Source organism: Lathyrus oleraceus, chromosome 7, assembly GCF_024323335.1.
Source record: "Lathyrus oleraceus cultivar Zhongwan6 chromosome 7, CAAS_Psat_ZW6_1.0, whole genome shotgun sequence".
Classification (NCBI taxonomy): domain Eukaryota; kingdom Viridiplantae; phylum Streptophyta; class Magnoliopsida; order Fabales; family Fabaceae; genus Lathyrus; species Lathyrus oleraceus.
This window is the reverse complement of record NC_066585.1, coordinates 341244911-341267883: the sequence shown is the minus strand read 5'-3', so window position 1 is coordinate 341267883 and position 22973 is coordinate 341244911. Positions and strand designations below refer to the sequence as shown.

At 34.9% G+C, this 22973-nt stretch overlaps 1 non-coding gene across 1 annotated transcript; it reads left to right on the top strand.

Moving 5' to 3' along the window:
- Positions 1-878: 878 nt before the first annotated feature.
- LOC127109918 (small nucleolar RNA R71) lies at positions 879-985 on the top strand. The gene has a single exon (XR_007797162.1). It is a non-coding gene; the product is annotated as a small nucleolar RNA R71 (small nucleolar RNA).
- The last annotated feature ends 21988 nt before the right edge of the window (positions 986-22973 follow it).

Sequence of the window (22973 nt, the reverse complement as noted above, 5' to 3'; positions counted from 1 at the left end):
GGTGCATGGATGGGTTTTGAATTCTAGGGTCGGTCGGTCTGTCTAGTTATGTCCCACTTTGTAGTATAATAGCATTTGCATGACCTTTCGGGTTTGGTTGCGGTTGTCCAGGAAATGTTCCTGAAGGAGTAGCGGTAGGTGCTTGTTGTTTAGCCACTTGCGAGATTTGTGTTTCCAACATTTTGTTATGGGTGGCTAACGCGTCTACCTTGTTTGTTAACTGCTTGATTTACTCACTAGTGTGTATGTTTTGATTTAGGAAATCCTTATTTGTTTGGGCTTGGGTGGCTATGAAGTTTTCCATCATTATTTCTATGTTCGACTTCCTAGGAGCATTTTGAGTATTTGTGGCAGCTTTATGATATCTCGGTGGTGCAACAGTAGCTTAGTTAGGTGTATACAATGCATTATTGTTTTTCTAGGAAAAATTAGGATGGTTCAACCAACCTGAGTTATAGGTGTTTGAGTAAGGGTTTCCTTGAGCATAGTTCACCTGGTATGTGGAGGTTCCTGTCAGGAGTTGACATTCTGGGAGAGCATGCCCTAGAACTCCGCATATCTCGCAGTTTAGCATTACGGCAGCCACGGTGGTTGCGGGTGTTATGGTCAAGTTGTCTATCTTTTGAGTAAGAGCATCTACCTTGGCGTTGACATGGTCAAGACTGCTTAATTCGTATATGTCGCCTTTCGTGGGAGGTTTCTCTATGGAGGTTCCTTCGCTTCCCCACTGGTAATGATTTTGGGCCATACTTTCGATAAGTTGATAGGCCTCATTGTAGGGTTTATCCATCAGTGCGCCACCTGCGGCGACGTCTATCGTCAATCTTGTGGTGTACAAGAGACCGTTGTAAAAGGTATGGATGATCAACCATTCTTCTAGACCGTGATGTGGACAAAGCCTCATCATGTCTTTGTATCTCTCCCAAGCTTCAAAAAATGATTCATTATCTTTTTGTTTAAACCCGTTTATTTGGGCTCTTAGCATAGCCGTCTTACTAGGTGGGAAATATTATGCTAAGAAAACTTTCTTCAACTCGTTCCACATAGTGACAGAGTTGGATGGTAGAGACTGGATCCAAGCTCTAGCTCTATCTCTTAATGAGAATGGGAAAATACGTAGTCTTATAGCTTCAGGGCTGACACCATTTTCTTTCACTGTGTCTGTGTATTGCAAAAACACTGACAAATGTAGGTTCGGGTCCTCCGTGGGACTATCTGAAAATTGGTTTTGCTGTACGGCTGACAACAACGAAGGTTTTAGCTCGAAATTATTGGCCTCGATGGCAAGGGCAACGATGTTATAATGTGGTTGATCCTGTGAAGGGATTGCATAATACTTAAGAGGACGGTTTTGCAGTCCTTCGGCCATCTCTGATTGAATAACTGGTTCAGGAATAAGGATATTAAGATCGGGAATATTTAGCTTGATACGATGTTCTCGTATCAAATCTCGTATTCGGCGTTCTAATCTAAGATAACGCTCAGGTTCGTCGAACGGTAGCTTTAACTTCTCGCCTTGAGAGCGAGTACTTGGCATACACTCGAGAAATGTAGAAAGGGAAAAAGAATTGTTTGCCTTAGTCTATACTGGGCAACACTGGAGTTATGATATCGACTAAATTAGTCCCCGGCAACGGCACCAAAAACTTGATCGCGACTTAGTAAGTCTATGGGAATCGTGACTGTAAGTGCATAGTCCTATCGTGTAGTTTTAAAGATTATCGAACCCATAAGGACTAATAATCGAACGTATCATTATCTAATATTACTATGTAAATCTAAGGATGATGATCATTCTAATATTGGAGGGATGAAGAGAAATAATTTTCACGTAAACAGAATATTTATAAAGGTATATGATAAAGGGATATCGGTATGTAACGCATCAAACTTCGGGGTTTCGATAGATATTTGGTGTAATCTTATTGGTCCAAATATTCTTCAGTAGAAATTATTTATAGAAAGGACTTAGTCTCACACTCTCGTTTTTATTGACTCTGACCATACTCCTAAACCAGAATGCTTAGCTCTCGCGGTCTCATTTTGAATTTAAAAGTAATTTTTGAATATGAATAAAGCCTAATTAATCCTAAAGTGCTCTCGTTGTGTTTAGGATTAATGCCTAGTTTCGACTATCTAGTTAAAATCTCAAACTCTATTTCTTGTTGACCGTAACCTTAGTTTTTTTGTACTCTCGTACGAAAAACAGTTTGATTAAAATAAGAAACTAAAAACCGGAAAAATAAGTTTTATAAAAACTAACACCAATTATTTACGAATCTCGTCGTTTCGTCGGTTTTTACATACCGATACCTAAGGGTTTAGCCGGACATGGATCCGGTAATAGACATGGTATTTGGAAAATCAAACATGCAATAAGGCATAAATAAATAAAATAGCAATCAAAATAAAACCTGGATTACGAATTGAGAACTGGAACTGAACCTTGATTCTTCAATTAAAATAATGTCGGCAGGCTTTGGCAATGAGTAACCGTTTCAATTGAATTCAAATGCGTAAAATAAATTGCAATACTCCCCGATGTGGAGAAACTATCACTTTTACAAAGTAAGAAAAACTGCCTAGGAAACTAAAAGAAAATAAAATCTGACTAAAATTAAGTGTATAATCGAAAGTAGGAAGAGAGAGAGAGAGATAGCGTCCAAGGAGAAACAACCCTCCTTATATATTTTCCACTTCCCTAAGTTGTAGGCAAAGGTTAGTAGATTCGTGGCTAAAATCGTGGAGAAAAAGTTGGGAAGACTGGGTTGTGGCGGTTGCCACAATCCTAGTCTTGGACTCCGTGGCGAGCGCCATATTTTTAGGGTTGAGCGCCACAATCTTCATGCTTTGTGGCGGGCGCCACCACCCTCTTTGGATCATGTGGCGGGCGCCACACATCCAAGTGATAGGCGCCACAAGCCCATTTGGTGTGGTGGCCCATTCTCTCTATTTTTCTCCATTTTCTTCTCTTTTTCTTTCCTTTTTGCTATTTTCCACTTTGCTTGCTTGTAAACCTTTTATTCGATAAATACCTGCAATAAACATAAAATATTGCGTAATAATAAGTATTAATGAAGTAAAAATCAATGCATATGAAGCCAAAAATATGATACGTTTTCGCGTTATCAATTCAAGATATAGTTTTGTGTACCTAGTGAAAGATAGGGTTTCCTAGAAACTTGAGGTTGCTCAACATAACCAAACCCTAATGTGTTTTCATCTTTGATTCTTTGTGTGGGCATCTTTCTTTGAAGATCCACTTGCATCTCCATATCTAAGATAAACCCTAATTGTGGCTACCATTCATTATGTATGCATCATACCCTAATTTGATATGATTTCATATATCATCCAGTATGCATGTTAATTTTCTTGTTCAAGCTTCACTCGAGGCCCATTTGTTCATGTTCATTATGGAAGTTCACTTCAAGTCTTTACAGGTTCATCTATTGCTTAATGGTATCCATGTTAGTATGGAATGCACCTAACAATGGGGAGGGGGGAATTATGTACTTTTAATTTTTTTCCGGTTTTAGACTTGGATGTGATTATTTTTCCAGTTGAATGTTAAGAGATGAATGCGGTAAAGTGCGTAAAAATAAAGAACACAGTGATGTATCCTGGTTCCCCTCACAATCTAAGGGTACTACAGTCCCCTTACGCAGTAAGAGATTTTACTATCTTGTTTGAAATTTTTACAAGCAATCCTAGCCTCTATACACAAGATCCTAAATACATCAATAAGGACAATCCCCTTATGATATACACCAAGTGACTTAAGAGAATAATCCTCCCTTAATCACTCTCTTGCTTCAAACAATTCTAGACATCAAGGATTCAAACACAATTCTGAGTTTTCACAAGAGTTTATGAATTAAAGAATAATATATCAATCACTTGGATTGATCTTCTCTTTTAAGCAAACAATCTTATTTATGAAACACAAGTGCTCAAGTATGTATATGAATGAAACTATATGAATATACACTGAAAATTATGTGCAAGAGTTTCACCAAAACTTATGTGTAAGAACACTTGCGAGATTTGAAAAATAAAGAGACAACGTGTTTTAATTGTTTGTAAAAGAGGTGAGTTTGAAAATATAAAATATAAGGTTTTTATAGTGCCTTAACACCTTTCTAAAAGGGTATAATTATATGAATGGATGCCATGAAAAGTTACATCTTTAAACATTTTGTTTGCTGCCAAAAAATGAATGAAACATTGTCACTGCTTCAATGGTAACCGGTTACCCAAAAGGGTGTAACCGGTTACACCTGAAGCGATGCTAAATAATTCGAAAAATAATCCAGTGTAACTGATTACATGAAAAAGTGGTAACCGGTTACCACATCAAAAATTTCCATAAGATGTAACGCAACAGGTATGTAACCGGTTACATAAGAATATGGTAATCGATTACCTTAGTTGAAAGTTGAAAAAATAACTTAGGAAAATAGTATGGCAGACATTTTGAGATGCATCAAAAATGTTTAATGACTTATGGTATGAATGAAATGTATGACTTGAGCACTTAACAATATCATAGTGAGGTTGAGAGCTTATACCTTAATATCTCATGATCAATCAAACTATATAATCCAAGACTTTGATCTTTATCAAATGAAAGTTAACTTGAACTTCTTTGTTAGTCTTGAACCATTGCTTTTTGTCACACACATTTGCTTGTAGATTTATCTTCATCAAAATAAATCTTTGAGAAGTGCTTATCTTCACAATCCATTGGTCTATACAATTATTACAACAACCAATAAAAACTATTGTTTATGAGATTCATGATAAGATAGAAGGCACCGACCCAACGTGATCGGATGTTATCTACATCTTCTTGTGGGAATGTTGTTTCGTCGCTAAACCCCTATAATTTGAACAAAATTTAAATTCCGATAAGCTAAAAACGTAAACATTAACTTAACAAATATACATAAAATATATGTATATGGATAAATTTTTAATACCTTAAGTCATTCATTGATAATGCCTCCGGAGACAATACTAAACATATGTCTCATAACATGGTATCCACATTCAAAGCTTTCGGGTTATTTTCGTGACTAAATGATTTTCATATAGTTACTAGTTAATACACAAAACACACAAGTAATATATTAGCAAAAATAAAATAATACCAAAAAGCACAAGTAATACTTACATGTGGTTCTATGAACTTTGACTTTTTACATTGTAGATTATGTTTCACAAAATTGTATCTCTCCATAGTTCTACATGTCAGTAAAAAATTAAACATGAATAAAAAATATTCAAAATTAAAGGTAAAATTTGAGTATTATACATAATACCATTTTTCCACTCAAAATCGTTTTCATATCTTCATCAAGTTTATAGTGTAACGAACATGATATAACTACAACATTTTGCTTCGGACATAAAATAATTAGGTGCCAATGGTTCTTACATAAACACTAAGAATAATTAATAATGTGTATAAATTTTATTTATAAATGAAAACACAAATTAAAACATATACCTATGAATAAATGGCACCAGATAACATTCTTTATTCTTACTAACCAACCTATTTTGTATGTACATCCTGATAGTGCTTTTTGCATTACCTCAAAATTGAATGTTCAAAGGATCTAAGAAACAATACTCTTTCAATTTCCTTTCAACACACATCTCATGTAAGACCCTAATTAAAAATTAATGAAAAAGTCAAATATTTATGTTAAAGTATAAGAACAATGAATATAAATTGAAATCACCGTAAAAATTATACTTACGAGCATAATAATTAGATTATGGGTATGTCCAGCCAATCATCTATCTGCCTTTGAAAATTCCACAAGTTAACTCTTATGAAGTATAAAAGATTGTGTGGTTTATGTTTTAATTTAAACTCAGAGAGTTATGGAATCTCGTCTATTATCCTTAATAATTTCATAGTGTTATCTGCTTTAGGTGGCGTGGTCTCAATATTGTGATGTGAGGCAGAACAACTACCTTTCGTACTTGCACCACCCATAACCGCTTTTTCAACTACTTTCTCATGTATGTCCAACTGATTTGGAATTGGGTAGTTGAGTACACCTATTGATTTTAATTTCTGCATCATAAAAACAACTGAGATACAATACAAAAATTAGAATACACAAACAATAACAATAACATACAACACAAATATTTTAAATTATACTTATACCCCAATCACAACACTGGTACACTTCTCTTGTTCAACCTCATCCAACCTATCTCGCTCATCCCGCACCTCCTACAACATCCTCTCTCATTCCTCTAGTAATATCATATCTCACTCCTCATACACCTCCTGCAACATCATCTCCCGCCCCTGCTATAACATCATTTCTTTCTCCTCAAGATGAACCCTTTCATGTTCCTCTTGAGTCCGCTTCTCCATCGCCTCTTGAGTCCACTTCTCTCGCTCCTGTCCTAATACCTCCCATATCTTTTTAGTAACTATCTCTTTAATTTCTCTCATATGATTTACTTTGTTAATTGGTTGTGATTGTCTAAAAAATAACTTTAAGTCTATCCCTCTTCCAAGACCACGAACACGCCTAACATGCTCCTCAGTTCCTATTGATTCAACCAAGATGTCACGACGATCTTGTGGAACGAAGATGCCAACTTTGGCTTGTTCAACCAGTACATCATATAACATATATAAAAGTTTAATGATCTTTACCAAATTGAACTAACTAAAATAAATATTATTAAAAAAGTATCTCCTTACAATCTTTTCAGCCTCTTCATGTGTAGTCTCTATTATGAACTCGCCATTTGGTCTTTGACGTACCCTCTTCCATTTATCATGGCATGATGGTGGAGATGGATTACAATCAAGGCATCTATAAGGATCTCCCAACTCTAGCTCCCTTTGTTTTCTTTTTTCATTAATCATTTTATGTTCAAGTTTATAATATCCACCACGAGGCAATCTATGCGGATAGATATTTCTAGCTCTATTCTCCTTTCATTTTTGGCTCTTAGCCAAGAATACAAGAGTGGTGCTAGACTTTACAAAATCCTCCCAAACTTTCTTATCAATAAATGAATACTTCACGCATAGAGGCTCTATGTTATATTTTGGATGTTTAATATATTGATCTGTGAGTTGTGTCTTAAGGCCCCTCTAACGCTCACCAGCATATGCAAGTCATTTCTTTTTCAGTATACTATCCTCTAGAACAATAAACGCTTCCTACATTTACATAATAGATATCATATTAGTATTAAACCAAAAAAATAAATGACCATATATACTTGTAAATAAAATTAAAAAAATCATAATAAATATCATAATATCAGTCCATATGATATCTTTTAAATCACTGTCAACTTCGGGCCAATTATCTATCAAAATACTCAATTTCCTTCTACCTTGTAATGCCATGTAACCTTTAAAATCATCAACGTTTTCACCATAAGCCTTTCTGGTTCTCAACTCAAAATTAATTATGGAGAAAACACCATTTTCATGGGCTTTTTTAACCTTGGTACAAATCATGGCACCTCTAGTTTTTCTTTTACTTTTTGTCTTAACAGATGTTGTATGAGAGGTACTTGTCGAATCCCCCGTGTTTGTGTAAACTAAGAAAAATAACAACATATAACAAAGACACCAACATGAACATCAAAGCAACATCATACAACACTTCATCCAAATTAGAATAAATATATAGTAGAGAGAGATCATAAAATCATACTAAATATAATATATGAAGTAGAGAGAGACCAAAAAATGAACAAGAAAAAAAATGAGATATCTTACTTTTCTTAGTTCTTCTTCTCCCAAGCATTTAGCCATCGAAATAAAATATCTTGTCTTCTAATTTCTAATGGTTGTTAAACTACTCATCTTGTCCATGATGTATAATTTTCTTTTAATATACATGTACATCATAAATCCTACAGTGTTTGCTTATGGAGTGAATGACAACATCGTCACAAGTTTTCTGAAACAAAAAAAGAAATTTAAATGTCATACTCATAAAGTTGATGTTGAAACACAAAAACTAAACCACAATCGGAATCATGATAACTAGAAACATATACAACAAGTCATGATGAAACATATATGGAAGAGTTGACATTGAAAAATTTCAGTGGTATTACATTTCTAATGCATTACCAAACAACACTCCAGTGGTAACGACATTTCTAACAACATTTCAAATAACATTTCAGTGGTATTATCATTTCTATGAACAATTCTATGAACATTTTAGTGGCGAGTTACGTACGTCAAACGTGATGATGAAGCTTCAACGATTTTTGAAAAGAGATGATGTTGGAAAAGTTGGCGTTGAAAAGAGATGATGTTCAAGTTGATGTTGGAAGATTTTTGATGAAACTCAACCTAGGGTTTTTGTGAAGAGAATGATGATAAAGTCAGAGTGTTTGTTGATAGGTAAATGGAAAGTTAGAGTATAGTTTTTTGAAGTATTCATGCAAAATAAAAAACACATCGATTTTTAGGAAAAACCAAAGGAATATATCAATTAAAAATAAAAGAAAATAGAAATACCTCATATAGCGTCATATTCTGGGAATTCATTTAAAATAACTCTCACGACGATTTTTAAATAAAACGAAGGTAATAGACTAATTATTAATTAAAAATAATATAAAAAATAATAAATAAAAAAAGGTATTTAAAAATGTTGGTGCAAAAGATATTACCCCTCGGTTGGCCAATATAACCGAGAATAATACAAATAAAAAAGGGAAAAGGGAAAGGCGTCATATGACCTAAACCAATTACAAATAAAAATAAAACATAAAATACAGTAACTGGGATTCGAAGCGAGCTCCCTCATAGTTATATTCCCTCGGTTTTAGTAACCAAGGGTATAAGTTGTATATATTTTAAATAAAAATAAATAAATGTTGGCGCTGCTAGGATATATACCTCGGTTATTGGTGGGTTGATGTGAAATCTTTATCATGAAATGTCTTATTTGTAGTAATGAGTGTATCATATTCTGATTTCATGGAAGCATACCACTCAGGAATTAATAATGATTGTTTATGAGTTAAGGGTTCAAAATGAGTCAACAACAGGGTAGGATTTAATCTAGGTTGAATTATGCCATATTTGGCCCTGGTTACCATGGGATGAATATTTTCCAGGGTGAATGTTAGGCCTAGGTGTATAGGATATAGATGAGGTGGAAGTGGAAGCTAAGGAAAGGTCAATGGAATGAGAACGTTCAGGTCTAGGTGGAGGGGAAGTTGAGGAATTTGGTGATTGATATGCAGAAGTGGATGCAATGGACAAAGTATTATTGTTTTGCAGTGAAGAGCTGGATGAATTAGGAGATGTTGTGGTGATGAGATTGGGATTTGTATGAGAACTAAGTAAAATATATGACATGTGATATTCATGATGAGAAGATGTAGGCTCTTGACTAGAAATATGAATGGTTAAAGGAGTATTGTTTGAGTTAGTAGGGGATTGACTATAAGAGGCATGATAGAGAACATAGACACTAGAGGATGGGAAATGTGTAAGGGCTGATAAAGGAGCTCCTAGTGACACATAGTCAAACACAGACAAAGGATCATACTTAGAATTAGGAAATAGGACAGGAAAAGGGAATTTGTTTTCATTAAATAAAACATATTTGGAAATGAAGACTCTACCATTGGGATCAAGACATTTGTATCCTTTATGATTTAAAGAATAACCTAGAAAGATACACTCCCTAGAATGCATTGTTAGTTTGTTGGAATTATAGGGTCTTAGATGTGGAAAACATGAACAACCAAAGGCCTTGAGAAGTTTATAGTATGATAATTTGAAGTGTAGAAATAAGAAAGGTGAATTATTAGACAAAGATGAAGATGGAAGTATGTTGATAAGGTAGGTAGTTGTAAAAAAAAGCATAGTCCCAAAATTGAAGAGGAAGTTGAGCTTGAGCTAGGAGGGTCAAACCAGTTTCAACAACATACCTATGTTTTCGTTCTATTGTGCCATTTTAATGGTGAGTGTAAAGACAAATGACTCTATGAGTGATTCCATGAGAGGTAAGGAAGTGAGTAAAGGGTTTAAACTCACCACCACCGTCAACTTGGACATATTTTATCTTGAGATTAAATTGCAATTCAACAAGAGCTTTGAATTGAACAAAAGTATTTATGGTGTGATACTTTAATTTTAGAGGATATATCCAGGTATATCTAGTGTATGCATCAACACAAGTGGCAAAGTAGGTATATTCACATATTGATGTGACAGTGGAGGGTCCCTATAAGTCACAAAATGTAAATTCAAGGGGTGTAGTATATGCAGTTGAGGATGCATTGGATGGAAATCTATGAGCTTTACCCATACAACAAGCATTACAAAAATCATTTGCTCTTTTATTAGGTATATAAATGTTACACAATTTGAGAATGTGTTGTAAAGTTTCATGACTAGGGCGCCCTAGTTTAAGATGCCAAAGTTGATACATACTGGAATTGAATTTACTATAGCTAGAATTATTATAATTTGTATTAAAAAGAAGATTAGAGCTTTGGGTTGGTGAAGGTTGATGACTTGAAGAAGACTTGGTGACATTGAGAACTTGAGAGAGAGAGAGAGATAGAGAGAGAGAGAGAGAGATGATTTGATGTGTGTGGTCAAATTTGTAAAGATCATCACTGCAAAGAGAGCCACTCAATAATACTCTAGAGGTAGCATGGCATTTGAGAAAGCAAGTGTTAGCATGAAACTCAAAAAATATTGAGGCCTTTGAAGTGTGTATTGAGAATGCGGGGAGGGACTTATAGGCCTGGAAGGTTGTAGAGGCATGGAAGTAAATGATTTGTAGCCAGGTTGAGTCCATACATCGGACTGATCTGCACTAAAGTTGCCAAAGGTTTGAGATATCCCAAAGGGATCTTGTGTGTAAAGATAGTAGCAGTAGCTAGCATCAGGCCCAGACTTGTAACGAATTTGACACTGAACAAAATTTTTTCCACCACGAGTGTTCCTACCACAAAATTGATTATTGCGGCCACCAGAACCAAGAATGTGATAATGAAATTGATTTGGATCATTCATTTCAGAGGGTAGAGGATTTTGAGGTGGCATAGCTCCTTGCATGGTCAACCCAATCAATTAAGATGCCACATTCTAATTTTAAAAATTGGACTCAATTTTTAAAAAAAATGCAATTATAATAATTAAAAATATCACATCAAAAATATAATTATATATTAATCAAAAATAGATTTAACTATAATTATTTTGACCTTTGATAATCTCTTTTTTTTTGTATTGTGTTTTTGTCATAACTTTTTTTTTTCATTTATTGGATTTTTACTGTAACATTTTTTTTATTATTAATATTAATGAAAAAAATTGGACTTTCCAAAATTTCGGGCCCTGTGTTATAATGTTTGTTGCTCTTGCACAGGACCGACCCTGGTTCCTCGAGTAAGATTAATTGATGCAACTCCAGTTACATCCTTCTTAGACTTTTTCAGACGTGTCTCTTGAGTGAGAACAAGAGACTCAAGTTCATCAAGGGAGACAAACTCAGGTCTTGAATTTACTCCTACTATTACTGAATCAAATTCAGTTGGTAAGACCTCTAGAATAAACTCAATTTGATCACGAAGAAGCACAAGATCACCAATTGACATCAAGGTGTCAACGATGATTCAAACACGGAAAAAAGAACTCTGAGATAGAATGCGTATCTTTTAATAGTGATCGCAGTTCATAACGAAGTTGCTTGGATTGCGTTTTCAATTGCGTGTGATAATACGAGTCGATATCTTCCCAAACCTGCCACGAATGGCGTAACAGAACAAAGTGGGAGAGGAGAACAACAGAAATCATGGATAAATATCATGTACAGAGTAAAGTATCTTGTTCTTCCCATGCGATATAGCTAGGGTTTTCAGAATTTGATTCACGGTCAGCAATGAAGAAAAATCACTCCGAAATTTGAGGCATAACAACATACTTCACCATTTTTGTTCCTCAAAGAACTCCTTCAACCTGCTGCTTCCATTGCAGATAGTTTGTTTCATCCAATTTTCACATAAATCTTTTGTTTGAAGGTTGATTTTGTAGTGTAAATTTCATCACGTGTTATGGAACCTTAAGAAGTTGAGGAAGTAACCATGGATACGAAGTAAAGATACGTACAATTGATCAAATGTAAATTTCATCACGTGTTATGGAAGCTTAAGAAGTTAAGGATGTAACCATGGATACGAAGTAAAGATACGTACAATGGATCAAATACACTTATAATACTATGTTAGAATTGATAATTATATATATATATATATATATATATATATATATATATATATATATATATATATATATATATATATATATATATATATATATATATATATATATATATATATATATATATATATATATATATATATATATATATATATATATATATATAATAACATAATTTTGAGTATTCATTCATTAATTTAGATTCAGTTTCAACTTATACTTTATTGTTGTAACTAACTTACACCAACTATAATAGAATTTGTTATGAACGTATTGATGGAGAGTGAAAGAGAATTGGGCCTTAGACAATTTTTAATAAGATTGAATAGTTAAATCTTTAAAAAATAATATAGTATATAGTGGATATTTACATCATCTTAAATATTTTGACTTAAAATTTAATAGAATTGATTAAATTAACTAATAGAGTTAAATTTAAAGAAATAATATTTATTAACTAATAGATTAAATTAAAATTATAAATTAAGTTAAATCCAATTTTATTTTAAAAGTTAAGTCTTTATTAATTCATCAATGGAAAACGAATTTTGTTTGCCTCTCTTATAATATTGATAATTGTAAAAAAAATCTATAAAAATAACATGTATTTTTGATCAATTTATTAATCTAACTATTTTTTTAATATCCATAATTTTGAGAAAATTTATACTATTTATTATATAGGGGAAATGTCTAGTGACTCAAAATAAATGGAACCAAACTGGCCACACAAACCACGATAGGAGTAATTATTGCATTATATTTTTGACTAAAGTAATTATTGAATTATTGGTATTATGGTTATTTTGTACTCGTATTTAGTGAAAGAAAGGTCCTTGAGTTCTTGGTAGGTTTTGAAGGACAAGAATAGTGAAATGGGCAATAGTGAGGGTGCAACATCAACACCTACGAAAGTACTATCCCAATGTCCATAGCATTCAATCATAGTATCTACTAGCAACTAGCAATCCCTATTCAATAGTACAACTCATTTCCACCGCTCTGATTTCATTAAACAGAATTAAAATATAACTAAACTCGTTGAATTTGATTTTGATATTATTGTCATCACCTACTCACTTTAATTCCTTCCCTAGGAATAATCACACACATTCAAATTCACCCATTTTAATCAATTTTATTCAAAGGATAGTGAATGTTTGATATTATGCTTCGAGTGTATATATTTTATTTTATTTTAAAAAGTTTGATATTTGGCATTGCAATTTGCAAACAATTAATCTAATTGAATTAATTTCTCACTATTCAATTGCGAAGAGTATTATTTTAAATTAAAGCAAAAAAGCAAAAAATTTGTATGAATTTATCCAACACGGAAATAATATAATAGAATATTTGTTAAAGTATAATTTATTATAATGATTTTTCTGTTGTATCATAATTATGCTGCACAGTATATTATGCTCATATAATGAGAAAATCTAAGGATTTTAATATCTCACATGTATCATTTCTAACCAATCTCTCTCTCTAAAAACCAATCAACTGCCGTTGCTTCAACCACCTTCTCCTTGGGCTGCCGTCGCCACTTTCATCTACAGCACCGCTGCGCCACACTTTCATCTACAGCACCGCTGCGCCACACGAACACAACAATAGTGTGCACACGCGATCAAACATGATATATACTCTTCTGCGCATCTATTCCTCGTCTATGTTTCTTCCTCTCGCATGCATGTTAGAATAAGATGATTGTCGGTCATGTGGCATTGAACTTCTCACATTAGCATTGTTAATACATTTAAATCACATAGGTTAAAAGAAATACGTAATTGTGAATATAGTTTTGTTTACTAAAATTTGAATATCCTTTACGTAACCTCAACATCTATGGAATATTTTAATCAATCTTGATGAACAAGATTGTTATTACTCACACAATAGCAATAAAAAAAAGAACAATAGAGAAAGAAAGAGTATAAAAAACGATAAAGGAGAAGAAGAATTAGAATTCTGTAGAGTTTCTCTCTGTCCACAAACTGTGGAAAACTTTTTATTTCTCTCTGTCCACAAACTGTGGAAAACTTTTTATTCACTTTGCAACTGCAAAATATTGTGAATACAATGTTATGAATACTCTATTCACTTTATTACAAAAATAAGGGTTACTCCTTTTATTTATATATTTAGGTTAATTTGAACCTCAAGGCAAATCCCAAAACTATAAAAGCCCAAAATAAGCAACACTACTAAAATATGCCTAAGTCAAAATCCTATATGAAGCAACATGCTTCGACACTTCGACACACTAACATAACTCAACATACTAGGTGATTCAACACTTCATTACTCTGTCCAACAACCTGCTTCGACACAAGAAATTACAACTTAACACACAACGTAATTCATTGTGTCTAAGCAATCTACATTCATCATAGTTCTTAGTCTTCTGAACACTTCGACCTACACTCTCTTTGTCATGATGTTTGCAATCTGATTCTCAGTTCTGCAGTGTTCCATATTCATCCGGTCATCGACATAGAGGCATAATATAAACAATTCACTCTTGCTTCTTCTTACATATATTCCATATTCAGATTTTCACTTCACAGATTCCTTCTCCCTTAGAGAATCATTTGTCTTCTTGTTCCAAGCTTTTGGAGCTTGTTTAAGTCCATACAGGGCTTTATGCAACCTATACATCTTTCTTTCATCGCCTTGTTTCACAAATCCAGCTAGTTGTGCAACATAAACTTCTTATTTCTAAGGGTACATTCAGGAATGCACATTTCACATCCATCTGACACATCTACCAGTTGTTCATGTTTGTTAGACCAACAACCAACCTGATTGTTTTGATCCTAGCAATAGGTGCAAAAACTTCATCGAAGTCGATTCCTTCTTTCTGAAGAAATCCTTTCGTCACAAGTCTTGCCTTGTGTCTAGTCACTTCTCCTTTGCGATTCAACTTCACCTTGTATACCCACTTCACATCGATTGCCTTCTTGTCTTGGGGCAATTCTACAAGTGAACAAATGTTGTTGACTTCGATTGACTTTAGCTCTTCGTCCATTGCTTTTATCCACTTCGAATTTTTCAATGCCTCAGTTGTATTGACAGGTTCGACATCTGCATAGAAAGCATAATGTATCATCTCACCTTATTCATTGACCACATCATCTGATGTAATCACACATTCTTGCAACCTTGCAGGCATGTGTCTTGTTCTTTGAGGTTTACTTGTGCTTGCTTCACCTCTAACTTCTTCCTGTCGAACTTCTCTTCCGACTTCACTAGCTGGTTCGTCACAAAAGATTCTCATTGAATCTTTCTTGAGATTCTCAGTCCAATACCACTCCTTAAACTCATCTATGATCACATCCCTACTGATCACCACTTGCTTATTAACTGGATCGAACAACTTGTATCCTCGAGTCGAATGATATCCTATCAGGATCATCTGACTCGAGTTGTCATCAAGTTTTATTCTCAACTGGTCTGGCACATGTCTATTTGCTATAGATCCAAACACCCTCAGATGAGTCAAGCTAGGCTTGACACCAGACCAATATTCTTCTGGTGTGATTCCTTATAGCTTCTTCGTCGGACATCTGTTCAGGATATATGTTACAGTCGACACAGCTTCTCCCCATAATTCTTTGGGTAGATGCTTACCTTTCAACATACTTCTAACGATATTCATAATGGTTCTATTCTTCCTTTCTATGACTCCATTCTATTGTGGAGTGTATGGTGGCACCACCTCATGCACAATCCTTTCTTTCACACATAATGCATCAAAATGTTTTGACACATATTCTCCACCACCATCAGTTCTCAAAATCTTGATCTTTTGACCGCTATGTCTTTCGACCATAGATGTAAACTTGGCAAATACCTTAATCACTTCACTTTTCTTCTGGGTCAGGGAAGGCCATAGTTTTCGACTGAAATCATCTATGAATGTAACAAAGTATTTGTTACCTCCAATCGAATCCACCTGGAGAGGGCCACATGCATCAGAGTATATGACTTCAAGAATTGCCTTCGACCTACTTCCTGCATCCTTACTAAAGTTGTTCTCATGTTGCTTCTCCTGCACGCATTCTTCACACACTTCGTTTGAAATGTCAATTTCTGGTAATCCTGAAACCATATTTTTTCTCTTCAAATCTCTGATGTCTTTGAAATTGAGATATCCAAGTCTATAATGCCATATCCGTTCATCTCTGCTGGATGTTGTTGCAAGGCACTTATGCTCCATCACATTAGGCTCAATCTTGAAGGTTCTATTCTGAGACATTAGAGCCTTCAAGATCAACCTTCCATTTGAATGGAGAACTCTCATCATCTTGTCTTCGATCGACACCTTGTAGTTCTTTTCCACCATCTGCCTTATGCTGAGCAAATTACTCTTCATGCCTGGTATGTACAACACATTTGAAATTACTGACCTCTTGCCATCTTTCCTCATAATCTGAACATCACCAACACCTTCAGCGGCTAGAGTGTTGTCATTTGCAAATTTCACCATGTTCTTCATTGAGGGCTTTATGTTGACAAACCAATCTTTTCTTCCAAACATGTGTGATGAGCATCCTAAGTCCAAGTACCACTGATCCTTGAATCTCTCTTCATCTCTTGTTGTAACCATCAGCAACGTCTCTTCTTCTTCATGTTTCTCCAGCTTTGCATAAGTTTCTTGATTCTTCTGCTTTTCTGGACAATCACTAGAATAGTGACCATACTTCTGACAATTGTAACACTGAATATGACTATTGTCTAGCTTTTTACCACCACCTCTTCCTCTACCTGCAACACCACCTCTTTGGTTGCCTTGTGTAAGACCCCAATTTTGGCCCTAAGATCCCTCATGGCATTATATCATATCATATCATTGCCTCAAGGATCATTGTGCACCTTGCCTTCTTTATTGTGGGTGGGTTATCTTATGAGTGTGGTTCTTGATCACCAAGCATGCTTTGAATTTGTATATCATTGCTTTTCAGTTGTTTACTAACCAAAAGTACAAAAATATTGTCATCTAACCTTGTTACTTGCAGCTGAAGCAATCAACAGTCAATCAATCAAGCAAGTCATTGAGCAATAGATGGTGGCCATTCTTGAAGAATTTGGGCACCATGATCATTCATCAGAGATTCATATGAGTTGTGACATCATTTTGAATCAAGATCTCAAGTGGTAGGGGCTTGGAATTCATCAGAACATGGTTCAGTCAACCAAAACCCTAGCAAAGTCAACTGTGGTAAACTGTGCATTTAATCAGGAATTTGATGATGAGAAATGGTTTGAGAGGTCTCATTCATGTCCATACAAGCCTCATATAACATGTCAAACATCAACAATGAGGAATTGGAGGTCAGGCAAAAAGTTTCCCAAAATAGCAAGGACCTGTAATTTTCAACTGCCAAAAATGGAAAGTCCTTCTCCTCAAATTTACATGTCCAAGCAAGCTTCAAATCAAATTTTGTCCAACATGAAAGTTGAAGACCTTGCTCTTGCCTTTCCAAAAAGTCCAAGAACACTCATTTCTCATTTATGGTTGGCAAGTTATAATCAAACCATTTTCAAGAAAAGTTGAACTTCAAGGAGGCATAACTTTCAAACCATTTGGCCAATTTGGGTGATTCTTTTTTGAGCAAATCCCATTTGACATAAGCTATCATAATGCATCATTACATTCCATCAAAAAGCATCACATCAAAAGGTCATTTTTCAAGTGAACCATTTAAATTTTGGTGGGAAAAAAGGTAATTTTGAAAAGTATTCACAATTTTCATGCCAAACCATTTCCAATCACTTCAAAACAGGTTTTGTGATTTGCTTCAACTGGTTTTCTACTGTTCCATTGGTTCAATTGGAAAAAGGGCAATTTTGCCAAATTGCATAACATGTGCATTTTCACTAATCCATTCCAATTGTTGCTAATCATGTTTACCAAGTGTATTAACAGGTACTATATAGTCCTAATCATAACAGAAAATCGGGATCCACAATCATAATTTCAGATCCAAATCCAAATTCATCCAAAATTCTCTCAAATCTTCAAAGGCTTTTCTTCAACTTTTTCCCTCGGTTCAACAAAATTCTTCATTCTTTGTGCTTGTTCTTGTATCATTCATCATTGGCAGGTATAATTGAGGATCTGTTGGAAGAGAATTGTTGAAAATCTTGAAGATTCACAGCTGTAGAACATTGGTGCATTCACATGGCAGTTGAGAATTTCAATGGATTCAAGCTTTGTTGAGCTGAATTATCACTTACATTCATCTTCCACAACACCATAGGTCATCTGTTTTGGCAATTGGAAGCTTGATTTGCGCAATTTCAACAGTTGCATCTCTAAGAGGTTAAAGAAGCAATTGCTTTAAGGAGATTAATTCAAGTTGATTGAGTTTGGTTTATTTGATTGTGATGAACTAACTTGGTTTGTTTTGTAGGATGCTAACTCATTTGCTTTGAGTTTGTGCTTTGCACATGTGATTGATTGTGTTGAATATTGGTTCATATCTTGTCTGTTTTGACTTTGTGACTTGAATACTGATTATATTTGATTGATTTCAGGTACCATAGTTGCTTTAGTTCCTTTGAGAACTTGCTATTGATTTGCTTTGCTTAAGCATTGAGGTAGAATCTCTTGTCTCCATGTAGTCTGGAAGACCTGGCTTGTTACTTAGCCAGGCACCTGTCTGAAGTCCTCCTTAAGAGGCGATGTTTGTGATTGTTTAACTTTGTCCCCAAGCAGGAAAAGACCTCATATGAGGCAATTGGTAGATAGAAGAGATATGTGGCCTATCTCCTACTATTCTGTGAGTCACTCACCTTGCTCACACCACATGTGTTGATGCATAGTGAGTAAAAACCCAAGATCTATTGAGTCCTTAACTTGTGGAGAGAGTTCCATCTTTCTGAACTCCCACACCTTCTGATATTCAATGCTCTCCCTGACCAGGGATAAGAGTGATGAGGCACACCCCTCATATCCTTTCATCTGCTTCACCTTGGCTCTCAATGTCAAGGTTAAGAGCACCATTTACCTTATTCCAGTTGACTTTTAAGTCTAACCCTTTGATTGAGCCTAATTGTTTGGTTATAGTGGGTGCTAAATGACTTTGTTTGTTTGATTGATTGCTTCATATGTACATGTTTGCTTGCATACCTTTGTGCATTTATCATCATTAATTGTTCATTAGTGCATGATCATCATTTCATATCCTTGTAGTTTGTTTGAGTTCACCCATTGAGGATAACTGTAAGTCCACTCATTGGCCATTGTTCCTATGATTTGGAAGGGATGAAGTGTAAGACCGTCTCACTTGGCTACTCATGTCCATTGCTTAGTGCATTGTTTGTTTGTTGTATGTGAGGATGCAATTGTAAGACCATGTTGTTGGCATTTGTACTCCCATGATCATCCTTTGGAGGTTGGTATAAGTCCAGACAGATTGGCATCTGACATCCATGTTTTGTTTTACCTTAGGAGATTGGAATAAGTCCATTTATTGGCATCTGATATCCGCTTTTGCTTTGTGAGATTGGAGTAAGTCCATTGATGGCATCCGGTATCATTGTTTTGTTTTAGGAGATGGGTGTAAACCCATTTATTGGTATCCGGTATCCGCTTTTGTTTGTGAGATTGGTATAAGTCCATTGATGGCATCCGGTATCACCTTGCTTTCATTTGCTTGCTTGTTTGTTTTGTTGCCTATTCCTAAGGACACACTTGAATCATCTTCTATATGATTTTAAGAGGTGAACCTTTCTTAGAAGTTTTACATTCCACCATCCATACCCTCATTGTCTTAAACCTTTTCACACTTTGCTTTCAAAAACTTTGACTTGTTGTGCAAACATCTTCATGTCTTTTCAAATTAGAAACCTGGACCATAAGTCCTTGACTTTTCAAACTTCACTTTTCATAACACTTCTTTGAATCAATCTTAATCATACCTTGACCATATTTTGTGAATACTCATAATCAATTAACTTCACACATTCAACTGTTTTGTGGCTTTGTCCATTGTTAATATGTTTTCATACATTAGCCATAGGTTTCAATTACCATAGCGGTTGATGTAAATCTTACCTTATCCTTAGTGAGTCGATTGTAAGACTTCCGTACTGAAAACAGGGTTAACCCCTCTAGTACGTCGAAGCCGTCCTCGCGTGGTGGATTGTTGATTCGGGTTGAGTTTTCTCCCATTGGTAATGAAAAGCCTTAGTGCTTGTGTTTTAAAATGAACTCACTAATTTTTGGAAATCTTTTAGCCGAACTACGGCGTTTTGATCCTTACCTTTGATGGAAGGTACGTAGGCAACGGGTTCATCCGTTCAAACACAAAAATAACTAACTTGTACATTCTTTTCTCACCATCCCAATCATGTTTGCACAATATGTCATAAACAAATAAATATTTTTATACAACAAGTGTGAAAAGGGCTCCCTAGGAGTACCTAGGACGTGATGGGTGCCTAACACCTTCCCATTGCGTAATTTACCCCTTACCCAGACTCTCTGATCTTTTCATTAGTTTTCTATGTGTAAAACTTCTTAGGCTTTTGTTCGCTTTTTAGCCAATCCTTAGGATAAATAAAAGTGCGGTGGCGACTCGATTTCTTTGTATACTTTGCTTATGGTTTAATCAATAAATCATATAGCGACGAATACACCGCTACACCTTGGTTCTAGGGTTTTCTCTGATTCAACCAGTTTCCTTCTTGCTGATTTCGACCAGTCGAATTGTTGTAACCTCCTCTGCCTTTTTTGTCATTCCAGCTTCCTTTGCCTTTTCTTTATTTTGCTGATTGAGCCTGCAAAACCATATCACTCTTCGACTTTCCTGCAGCTCTTTCAGCCATTCTTTGTTCATGAGATTCAAGTGTCCCTTGAAGCTATTCCTTTGTCAATTTTGACAAATCTTTCGAATCTTCTATGGCTACTACCACGTGGTCGAAATTTGGAGCCAATGACCTCAAGATCTTTCCAACAACAGATCTTGATGTCAACACTTCTCCACATATCTTGATTTGATTCACCAGTTTCGTAACCGTGGTAAAAAAATCAGTTAGGCTTTCATTGTCTTCTATCTGAAGCAATTCATACGTTCTTTTGTGAGTTTGTAACCTCGCATCTTTCACCTTCTCCGCGCCTCCAAACGATTTCTCCAGAATTTCCCATGCTTCCTTCGCTGACTCTGCATCACTAACCTTTTCAAAGTTATCTGCATCAACACATTGATGGATTATAAACAGAGCTTTATAATCTTTCTTCTTCAATTCTTTATGTGCAGTATTTTCTTGATCCATCGCGACTTCTGCAAGCGTTGCTACTCTTTCCTTCACAAGATCCCAAAGATCTTGATAACAGAACACAACCTTTACCTACTTACACCAATTCTCATAATTGTTGTTCTTGAGAATCAGAAGAATTTCTGGAAAAAGCTCGTTTGGATGATTCGTTGCCATGGTGATTTTCTTCCCACGAATCGATTAAACCGGAGCTCTTGATACCAGATGTTGGAAATCCTCCAAAACTTATGGAGAATTTCAATCAATCTTGATGAATATGATTGTTATTGCCCACACAATAGCAATGAAAAAATAAGAACAATGGAGAAAGAAAGAGTGTAAAGAACGATGAAGGAGAAGAAGAATTAGAATTCTGCATAGTTTCTCTCTGCCCACAAACTGTGAAAAACTTCTTATTCACTTTGCAACTGCAAAATACTGTGAATACAATGTTATGAATACTTTATTCACTCCATTACACAAATAAGGGTTACTCCCTCTATTTATAGATTTAGGTTCACTTGGACCTCAAGCTAAAGCCCAAAATAGCTAACACTACTAAAATAGGCATAAGTAGAAATCCTATGTGAAGCAACATGTTTCGACACTTCGACACACTAACACAACTCAATACACTAGGTGGTTCGACACTTCCTTGCTATGTCGAGCAACCTGCTTCGACACAAGGAATTACAATTCAACATGAACCATTGAACTTATTACATTAGCATTGTTAATACATTTAAATCACATAGGTTAAAAGAAATAACTAATTGTGAATATGTTTTTTCTCACTAAAATTTGAATATCCTTTTCGCACAACGAACCATTGAACTTCTTACATTAGCATTGTTAATACATTTAAATCATATAAAAATTTGAGTATCCTCTGCCTTCTCACATTAGCATTATTAATATATATATATATCACATGAAAATTTGAATATCCTCTACGCGCAACCAAGCTAGAAGAGTAGATTTTTTTTAAATAATCATATTTTTTAAATTATATATCAAAATAATCACGTTTTTAATTTATTTACCAAAGTAATCATGTTTCAGGCGGACGACAAAAGGAGTAGTCAACCTTGTTGAAGCGTGCTTTCATTTGTTACACATAGGCGCCATTTGGTTGGTGTGTGCATGTACCAGTCTCCACTGCATGTGGCGCGTGCATGCATCCACTAGGAGCATGCACCACTGCATGTGGCTACTCTTTTATTTGCAAATTCTCTAAATACAACATCCCCTCACATCATTTTCTACACAAATTATTACTATCTCGTTCCATTTTTTTTCAATCTCCTTTCATTTTTCTTCAAAATGTATGCACATATGTGTTCTTATATTCACAAGAGAAAATCCAATTTAATTTATTTGACAGTAAAGTCTTCGATGAAGATCCGACTCTGAAATACAGAGACGCTCGGGCATCTTAATA